The following is an 11,227-nucleotide window of genomic DNA, read 5'->3' as shown; positions in this document are numbered from 1 at the left end:
CACCAAAAGTGTGGGAGAAATGCCAACAGAACTCAGCGCACTTGTGAGAAACGGGCATTTGATTGGTCAAAGGAGTCCCGCCTACTTCTGAAAAAAATCGCAGGGTCGCTGAGGAGGGAGGGAGCGCCTTTGCAGGAACAGCGGAGTGGATATCACACCTACGATCCAAGTGTAAATCGGGGCGATCGCAAACAAGCCATCAATCAATGAGAACAGATATCAATTAGATCGTTTAGAAAGGACTACACATTCTCAGTGCTTTAATATCACATACCAAATATCCACGATCGCGAAAAATCGTAAGGAAAATGTAATAGGTAGGTGACCAAAGCCTAGGGCCAAACATTACATGAACTTCTACTCCTCAAACCTCAAAGTCTCGAAAATGTTTGCCAAGATCATCCCAAATACGGTAGGGAGTGATTATGAGCGGGTACTTTTCAATATGATTGTTTCATGATCTTTGCATTCCGTATGAATCATATTATTTGAAGACCGTAAGAATATAATTCGTTACATCAAGGAGGTTAATAATTTTAACCTCCTTGGTTACATTTTGCAACCCCCGACCACATATTTACGTCAGATTAGAAACTTTTGACAACGGACGGTAACCAAAACATAAACAAAATACAGTTTAGGCTGTCAAGTGTTTGTATACGTAAGTGGTTTATGTACGACTAGCATAGGAAATGCATCTGCACACGCTCATTGTCTTTTTGCGATCCATTTGATTACAGGGCTGAGGCCACTAGGTGTGGGTATCATCCATGTAAACAACTTTGATCTTGACATTGACCAAGAATCGTCGTCATCAATGATTTTTGACACAATATCAGGATTCCTTCAACGTGAGAACGTAAACAAGCAAACATGCGAGAAATGTTCTCCCAGGACAGGAGCGCTGATGGATGGGGTTTGGTGTCGTCCAACGCTGAGGCGATTTCCCGCCAAAATTCTCCAGGGAGCATTTGTGAGAGAAACCTCTCCAGAAGTAATCCCGATTGCAGACGATCACGCGGTGAAGGCGGGAACCTAATACTGGGCGAGGGAGAGTAGAATTACATGGTCGCCCCTTTAGCTATTCCTTCAAATGCTTAGATTTCTCTCACACATTTTTTTCGAGAGGTCAAAGTGGCGGTTTACTGGCATAGAAGACTTCCACATTTGCCGTATGATTTCGATTGACATTCGGTTGTATACGTACCGTACAGTCACCTGCCAGATCAACTTCAAACTTGTTTTACCACCATGACCGAAGTAAACGGTTTTCTGTCAGATTCAAGTGAAACCAGATAACACGAGTATCCAAATCGTGTTCTATGTGAAATTATCGTCCATTGTTGATTACGTTTTGATGGATTTGTGTTGAAATCCCTTCGTTGACAAATACGGCAGAAGCGTCTGTGCGACACAGACAATCGTGCTGCGCGGGCGGACAAGATAAGATGATGAATGGCAACCCTGGCGCGGCCGAATTTTGACGGTTTTCACGCCATTCCCCCCGGCGCCCGCTTACATTCCTCCACATTAACGTGCATTATAAATCACTGCGCAGAAATGTCAGGATTCTGTCTCTGAACGCATTGATGTTGGTGCCTGGGCTGGTTTTGTACACGTAGTGATAATGACGCAGGTGACTTGCGAGTTAAATGTGAAATACCCTGGTAACTACGTGTAGAAGTGTTCTACATCACTGATTCCCGTTCACAACATAATATCAGATCTAAATTCTACATACCAGCAGACATACGAAACGTACAGCTATTAAGCGCTATGTGTATAACGTGACAAGAGTCTGAAGATATGATTCTGCCATTTACCTATGCGTCGTGAAAGTCTGGCACAGACGGGTGCCATGTCACGGTATCGTACCCGTCGTCTCAAAATTCAATTCCCTCCTGACTTATCAGAATGTATTGTGAATTGTAGATCGAGTGAACATTTAGGGACAACTCTGTCATATTGTTTGTGCCACAGAATAATACCTGAAGCAAAGCTAAGTGGCAATTCCGATAAAATGCAGTCCACCTGTGAAGCCCAATTGACGGTCTCGTCAAAGACGAGGGGATACAAAATTTTGCAGCCAGTAGTTGATCAGGTCAGCCATATATTTGTTACCATATGGATTTTACATTTGTAGTCTACCTATGTTGTAACGTTGAAACTGGTCTATAGTACATGTATTAATGGCAACTAGCTGCCAGAAGTTATGCTAGTATGAGTTTGCAGTTCATTGTCATTTTTGTGTGCGTGTGCAAAATATTAATTTTTACAATAACCGCTCCCGCATGTGCACAGTGGATTAGAAGTTACAGAGCTCATAGTCATACATAAATTGAGTACCTCATCTAAAGACGCAGGTGATGTAGTGTAAATGTGGAGGTGACAAGCGTAAACATACAGGTGAGCTTGTGTAAACGCGGAGATGTAGTGTGTAAACAGTGGGGTCATGTTTGGGCAATTAAACGGTCTGGTGGTCACAGACGCCCCTGTTCCATCGCGAGGTTGCTCTGCTTTAATTGGGAAGGCAGTGCGCTTGTAATACTGTATGTTGGGAGGGAAGATTACGTCACATAGAGGACAATTGGGCATTAAAGAAAGGGGATGACAGAAACCGTTACAATCTGTCTTCCCATCTGTCATACAATCTGTCATACCAGTTTGGTGCAGGTGGTCAATGGAAACTGCGGTTGTCCAAGAGGCCCAAGAAGAGTTCATCTGTGTGCAATAGATTTCAGTAGCACTTATTCGGTTGTGCGGACTGTAATAGGAAGAAAAGAGGGTTCAGAATCGCGTCCAATGTGAGAAATGGTGATAATGAAATACTGTAAATGCAGAAACGTTCGGGTGGTTTTATGTTCGCGGTTTTCGCGTTGGCAGCTCGCATTTTCCTTCTGTCTTCTGCTCGCGCTGCTTACGGCACCCTTCTCGCTATTTGTCTTTACTATACGTTGTTACAATTGTACTTACTATACGTTGTCACAATTGTACTTACTATACATTGTCACAATTGTACTTACTATACATTGTCACAATTGTACTTACTATACATTGTCACAATTGTACTTACTATACATTGTCACAATTGTACTTACTATACATTGTCACAATTGTACTTACTATACATTGTCACAATTGTACTTACTATACATTGTCACAATTGTACCTACTATACATCGTCACAATTGTACTTGCTATACATTGTCACAATTGTACTTACTATACATTGTCACAATTGTACTTACTATACATTGTCACAATTGTACTTACTATACATCGTCACAATTGTACTTGCTATACATTGTCACAATTGTACTTACTATACATTGTCACAATTGTACTTACTATACATTGTCACAATTGTACTTACTATACATTGTCACAATTGTACTTACTATACATTGTCACAATTGTACTTACTATACATTGTCACAATTGTACTTACTATACATTGTCACAATTGTACTTACTATACATTGTCACAATTGTACTTACTGTACATTGTTACAAAGTCATAATCACTTGAACTTTAATACTGTACATTGTCACGGTATAATGAAATGTTTGATGTATACTTGTGCTTGCTACAAGACACATTTTTTGGAGATCGCATTCATTTCTCCATACGCCTTCTGTATAACACCATGGTAGAAAAATAGTACTGTGCTATTATATATATATATATAAAGATTGTAGCGCTTTGAAGAAAACACCTTCAATAGAAACAGGTTGTTTCTATGGAACTGGAAGGCGTCTACAGTCGAACGTTGAATTGTCCACCCACTATCTGCTCGAAAGTTGCCACATCGCGTCCTAAGCATTGCACCCTGCACAAACCATTCAATCCAAGCGTATTCCCTGTACATGTCTTGTGTCGTGTGATGTCTTCATTCTGTTGGCGTGAAATGCTTGTTTTCCTTCCTCTGCCCAAATATTTCCCCACGTCCTGCAGCGGTTCGTGTTTTCCCCATTATAAACCATTAGCTCTGCATGAAAGGGCGGGCCGTGCCGCTCGACACAGCGGAGGTAGGTTTGTTGTTTGGACAAGGCCGGTACCGTACCTACTTGTTTATGTGTCTTTCCTCCGTCCATGGCCATTCTCTACCCCGCTTCCCTCTCCGCCAATAACGTACCAGGAAAAATAGGATATCATTTCCTGAAAGACATGCCTTTTAAGGCCCCCTCTCACTTGACGTGCGGCACGCTTGCGGCATTGCTGCGTTCGGAAGATGCTCAACGAATTTCAGAGATTTGTGGGGTACAAATCACTTTGTTAATCGTTTTATTTTGTTTTGTATACATGCATCGCTGGTGTGTTGTCCCGTTCGTGACAGTGGTGTTTTTACACTAGCTCTTCCGCGGGAATAGGAAGGGTTTACGCGCACCTGGGGACGAGGCGAACGTGTGCGAGCGGGAACGAGAGCGCTGGCTTCCGCACCTTAACTTAAGGTTCAGACCACCGGCAAAGTTTTGTCGTCTTGGTGACCCCCTGATGTCTTTAGCAAACCTTAAGGAGCCTTAATAGCGCCCTTGAGCGAACACCTGTGGAATAAAGTGACACCGCGGCAAGGGGAGGAAGCACTTCGGTGATGCTAAGTAGATGAGGCCGAGAAAGTTCGGTGCCTCTTACACACTGTGCTGGCGACCCCGACAACTTGGACATGACCTTCGTCAAAAAAACAGATGGGTAAGGAAGACCACCGCTTAGAGAAAGGACAGACGCTTGCAAAGTATGAAAGATACTGAAAAGAGAGAGAAAGACTCAACGAAGGCGAGAAGAACAAATCCGAAAATAAGGAACGCAAAAGTATATATAAGAACGATAAAATAATACGTGACTGACAGGTGGTGATTATAGACAGGATTCTTAATGCTCGTGTCAGTGGGGAAACTAGTATCTATGAGACCACCAAAAAGCGGTCAGGTGGTCCCGGTAAGGTCTTATACTGTAGACGTAGCCGAACGTACCGGTTTGACTGTACATGTGCGCAGAAAGGGAGAACATTCTGGACAAGAAGAAAGAAAGAAGGTTTGATATAGTAAGAGCGGTTGTGGGGTATTGACTAAGAATTAAGGTGAAAAAAAAAACAGTAGGTAGTCGGCAAGATCAAAGCCCACCGCGCAACAGGAATTTAGCATAAAATTGCTGTAGCTTGTCATAAGATATTCCATATATTTCATAAATGCGAGTCGCCGACACTGCCGCCTCGGGTGGTACTGAGGCTGTACGGTTGTAGTCACGCGAACTGCCAAGGCACTACACACTGCCACTTATCTCTGTCAGCCACACACCACTCCTCTACAGCGGAATTACAAAACTCATCTAACTCCTGGCAAACACAAAAAAGTCACGCCAAATGAAGTTAGAATCCTAAACGTGAACTATCGTTTGATACCAGGCGTGTTTTCCCAACATACGACATAAAAAGGGTAACCTTTTACTGTAATTGATCTTACAGCACTTGCTATCATAAAAACATGCTATACGTAGTCGACGCCAACGACTTCTTCTTCAGGTTGACAATGGTAATTTGTGTTTTTGTCTTACATCCACCTTTAGGCCCTGTGTACACATGGGTTAGTAGTCGCGTGACAAAATGTGTGATCTTTGAGGTCACCAAAAATATAACATCAGCAGGAGATGAAGAGTGGGTTATGAGGTGAGGTAGATTTTCTCTGGATCACTACAGTCTCTCGTGGCACGAGGCCGGTCTTCCAGGGCCCAGCGTTCCTTCTATCGTTGTCTGTCTCCCTAGCCTAGTTGCTATAGTTTTTCTTTTCCGAGGAAGGAAGTTGCCCAGAAAAGTTGTTTGCCGTGGAAGGGAGTTTAAACTAAAAGCCCGCCCCGCTTGAAGTCTGCGAAGGAGGCTAGCCTATACTAGGCTCCACATATCGCTGGGAATAATAGAAAATTGCCAAATAGACATAACAGGAGTTGGCTTGCCCAAAAGTACAGTTTGGGACTGATAAAAGGCTACCTGGATGTCAGTATTGTAACACAGTAGCATGTCAGCGGGGGCGCACGAAAAGTTATTTTTTCATGCATCTCTGTTTTTGGTTTCTCTTCAAATTCCGAAGTGCTGGTTTCCCCCCAGCAATCCACTAGAATAATGGATCAAATTTACGACTATGTAGTACACAACTGAGCAACGTAACGCGTTAAAATTCTTGAAGTTGAATGTTCCGTAAGAAAGAGAGTACAAATGTAGTTATGATGCCAGCTACGATGTTAGCTTTTCGTCCTCTTCCACTGACATGCTAAAGCTTCTTTGTTACAATGATGGCATCCAAGTAGAGTAAAACCTCATCAGTCTATGTCGCAAACAATATAAGATGAAGGTTTTTTTCCTCAAACACTAACGATCACATGCTAAGGAAATACAAATGAAAATCGTTATTTCGGCAAAGATAGTTTCCGTTGCTCATGGACATTGCCTGCCGACAGAACGATTCTGCCACCTGAAAATCAGCTTGGGGACGACTGAAAACAAATTACCAGGGTGATGGAAAAAGAACTCATCAATTTCTCCCTTCTGGAAGGATGTTTCCTGTGACCAGGTCCAGTGGTTTGCCAAGGAAAAAGTCAGCGATCCTTCCATGTCAACGTTTCCCGCTATTTTAAACTTTACTGATCCCCGCCCTTTCTTCCTTTGCTGCCCACACAGTGGTTTGAAGAGTACCAGGTTTTACTCTCCAACATATAGCATTGCCTCTCCCACGACAGAAAAATTCTAGAATCCCCACCACCTATCCGCTTTACTGGGAAAAGTTCTGGAGATTGGAACGTTTCCAGTGTTTTAGTGGTATGGTGCACCTGTGTATACGGGCATGAATCCCGGTAATTCCCGGCGACAAGCTAGTCACAGTACAGAAACAAGCCATCTCTCCTCCCCCGGGCATGGATTTCTCCAACCTCGCAAAGCTCAGGCAAAGACTGGTCGCGAGAAGACACACCTTTTTCCTCAAGTGTACGTCTTTTGCCAAGGCTAGAGTCACATTTTTAAACCGGGGCCCGGCCGGGCTGTTTGTGAGAACGAAAATTAAAAAGGTATACGTAAACATATACACAAACAATCTTTTATGTCGTAATTTTCGCCCGAAAGCTGCCCGGCCGGGCCCCGGCTTGACTGAATGTGACGTGTAGGCCTAAACGGTGACGTTTCGTCTGGGGCAGACATCCGGAAATATTTCATTGTCAGTTGATGGATTAGAACTAGTACTGGTTGAGACCAAGTTTTGATATGACGATCGATTATCAATGATATATATATACCGTCTGCATAAATATAAACATCAAATGCTTCAGCCAAACTGAGATGATCAAAATCCCGCTTTTTCCGAGACAGCTCACGGTAGACATATCTGAAGGCATATTTTCACGACTCTTCTATTTCTTTGACAGAAAGCACGAAAATCTCACCCCATGCCCGCCTTATGGCACTCCACACTGATACAAGACGTGTCTTTCCTTATTTGCACTCCGACAGAACTTCTGCGACTGATCTGTTTATTTGCTTTGGAGTTGAAAACCTGCTGGTGTCAGTAATGTGACAGCCCGAGTCCAAGTTTGAGAAAAACGAGTTGACGGGAAACATGACCATTCTTGCTCCCGCTTTAAAACTTACACATATCGTCTGACAGACCTGTCGCTCAAGTTAGACCTGCTCATTCTGTGCATACCTTTCGAACACTCGGGGGATCCGAAGAATTGTTCGCAATCAACCTTCGAGAAGATGTATGGTTGTTACCTGTATGTGTCTATTATCTAGCGTGTTTTTCCACTGGTTGCCGCTGAGGAGACATCCAAATCGAGTGAACGATACAAAAGAAGTAAAAAAAAACTAGACTCTACCAGGTTCCGCGGATCGCTGGTCAATAGTGGAAATTGGACAAATAGATGGAATAGCATGCTATGTGAGTCGGCCGGCCAAAGGAGTCGGTACACGACCCCCAAAACCTCACTTCTGCTTGATGACTACGCATCTTGACGGTCCGTTTTGGTAATAAGTAAAAGTTTGTAACTGTGTACTTTGTCGCAAACCGTAGCTGCTCTCAGTAGAATAAGATGAGAAAAACCATAGCTTTACTTATAAACCTTTAACCTGTCATGACTATTGATATTTCCCAGTCACGCAAGTAAACTTTTTATATCTCATTCTTAGCCGACTGACCCAGATTTTCGTTTCATGATCACTGGTTAATGAAGCTATATAACGTCAACCCAACGGTTTTGGAATGACTGCAGTTGGCCCAGATGTGCTACTGGCAATACTTTAAGTTTAAGCTGTGTCAGCTTGTCAGGACTAGCTTCGCAAAATCATCAAGTTGGGCCACGACTCGGCGCGATGCCAGGATCGGGCAATCGTTACGGGAAGCGTTCTATTTATTTATCCTGGGTGTTAAAATTCTAGCCCAAACTTTGACACAAAACACCAGAAGCCTCCCACGCGTGATGTACACATCTTTCCCGTGCCTTCTGGCACTTTTCGCACTATTTATACGTTTGTACGTCACCATTTCCGCAGAACGGTAGTGGTTTCTGGTTACCTGCATCGACGTGCGGGTCAACCTATACCAACACGGGGTAACCAGGAGGTCGGGAAGAGGTCACCGGCAGGTCAATTTGGATCTCCCGCCATTTCCCATAGAGGATTTTCAGCATGGCACATTGACACTTGTACATGTACTTGTATTTGCATGCTATGCGTGTAAAGCATTCTTAGAAAACGTAGCACAAAACAATACTAGTTTCCATTGCAGCAAAGTATGGCCCAGGCCATCTACCAGAAATAAAACACCTTGGGCTCTAAATTCACTTCGGCAATGTCAGACGATATTGCACACGGGAAATGTCACATGCCAACTTTTGCCAAGAAAAGAAAGCAGGACACTAATACTTCTGGGAAGAGCGGAAATTATTCCTCGATATATCTTACAATTTCCTTTCAAGTTCTGTAACTGTAACTGGTCTAAACTCCTGACGCAAAAGTAGTGCACGCGAGTACATGACATTGTCAGTGAGCATGTATAGTCTCTACCAGACTCCCGCCTGATGGAATAGTAATAGGGGACTTTGGCCAGGTTAGGAATAAAAGTCTAGTATGAGTTAATTGACCTAGGACTGAACTGTTCGGCAGCGGGATAGCTAGATAGACTGCAAAAGACTGGTATCCCATGGCATCTTATTTGTCCCTATTAGGCAAGTTCTTCTATTTTCATCCAGCTGACACCACGTCTGCTTGGAGACTGCGGAGGATGTGCCGGGTTTCCCGCGCGCGCAGCTGGTGTCTCATAAATTGACGTCTTGTCCGTGACGTTTATTTACTGAGGAACCGCAGAGTTTGACAGACAGGTTTGTTGGACGACAGTCGGGAAACTGTATCGCAGCGAGTTGGGAAAACACTGAGTCGCGCGGTCGTGTGAAGAATAATAATTCTTGTCATATCGTTTTCATGTCAAGTACTTGACCTTGTGTAATGCATAGGTTTGCACCCTTCAAATGTGCAGATGAACATCTTCTCCCCAAAAAGTTGTCGTCAACAGACTGGTGTGATGAAAGGATACCACTGGAGAGGGCGGGTAGAAGACCGCATGTACATGTGCTAGGTTGCGCTAAATTTGTGAATTTGCGTGCGATGTAGTTGCGTATCTGTTGCGTATGAAGCACAGATGAGCAGATAATCTGAAGTCGCAGCGTTGCCCTTGAAAAAAATAATGGCCAATGCTAAAAAAATGTATCAAAACATATTTATGATGCTTACGTATAAAATTTACAATATATAAGTTGCGTCAGTTTGCACCCATTTTTGCAAATTGCGTTTTTTCAACATAAGAAAAAAATCAGGCATCAATTGTACTAGCGCTTGTGTGCGCCGAACTTGAAGTTGTAAACGCTGTAGACAACAAATCAAAGTTGGTGATATCTGCCTTTCCAATCAGACCAAGGAGCCTTGATCAAAACCTCCTTGATCAGACTTCTTTCATACTAGTTCAATAAGTCATTGTTCTCCAAATACAATTCTATTCTTACTTTCTGGCAAACACCTTTATTTAGTCTAGAAGTATTCTTGTCAGAATATCTCTAGTGAACAACCCCTACCGATGAAACGCCTGGCATCCTGCCGTATTATAATGACAATGACAATGACAGCTCCCAAGTCTCTTGCAAGTATTTGCGGAAAGGACTCGGGAGCTATAATACGGCTGGATACCAGGCTACCCAAAAGGCAGACAGACTCTACAGACAGTCCCCTCCCTCAAGCCTAGTTTAACCACAGTTGATGGGAAGCCCATTCCGGCCCATGCTAGGTCCGTTTACACAGAGTGGCAGAAGCAAATCGGGGTTTATTTTCACTGTCAGTCGGCCGAGAACTGGAAATGTGCCGGCGGATTTCTGACGAGCTTGTTCGGACTTTAATTTGTTTGGATAAAACTTTGTTGTCACAACAGAAACCGTGATTGGAAACACAGTCGACGGGACGCTGATTATCATTTCATACGTGCGTGGCATGGCGGAAAATAGAAGTGGGGTTTGACCTACTCTCCAAGCAGAGGTTGTTGGGGAAAATATGTGACCTTCTTAGCACATGCCACGCTTTTCCTCACTCATCCACCACCTCATTCACTCACTCACTCACTCACTCACTCACTCACTCACTCACTCACTCACTCACTCACTCACCCACCCACTCACCTGCGCACATATTCACTGTTAACCTCCTTGCTGTCATCCACCCAACCGCTGACGCGCACACTGACTCACTATCGTAAGTTACGTTTACTTGAAATAGGTACGCATGTACGAATATTGCGCATTTTGTTCTTTGCATTGCTTCTAGCACCATATTACTTTTACCAGACGATGCTTTCTTATATGAAATATAGCCACTATCCCGAGGACGAACGTACGTCAAAGTGCCTCGTGTAAATTGGGCCTAAGTACCATCCTCCGTAGGATTGAGCCAGCGGTCACTACGGAGGATGGTACTCATCCTACGGTAGTACTAGAAATATGAAGTAAGCTACGATATAATCAATCTATTCTCTATTACGCGATGACAGCGGCAAAACAAGACCTCAGACCGCCCTAACGGGGTATATCATTCCAGATGATGAATAAGGTGAGAAAACTGATTATTCAGTGTAAAATACCCTGTCAACATTTGTCTTATGCAGACACACTTCCCATATAGGTGACAAGCGCGCCGTTATCCCGAACCTAAGT

General features: G+C 43.5%; 1 protein-coding gene across 1 annotated transcript in view; it reads right to left on the bottom strand.

Moving 5' to 3' along the window:
• LOC118424056 overlaps nt 1-11,227 on the bottom strand; it is a 62,565-nt gene that overhangs the window by 33,078 nt on the left and 18,260 nt on the right. The window lies entirely within an intron of this gene.

Source organism: Branchiostoma floridae, chromosome 10, assembly GCF_000003815.2.
Source record: "Branchiostoma floridae strain S238N-H82 chromosome 10, Bfl_VNyyK, whole genome shotgun sequence".
Taxonomy (NCBI): domain Eukaryota; kingdom Metazoa; phylum Chordata; class Leptocardii; order Amphioxiformes; family Branchiostomatidae; genus Branchiostoma; species Branchiostoma floridae.
The sequence above is the reverse complement of the archived record's forward strand: the minus strand, read 5'-3'. Positions and strand labels throughout refer to the sequence as shown.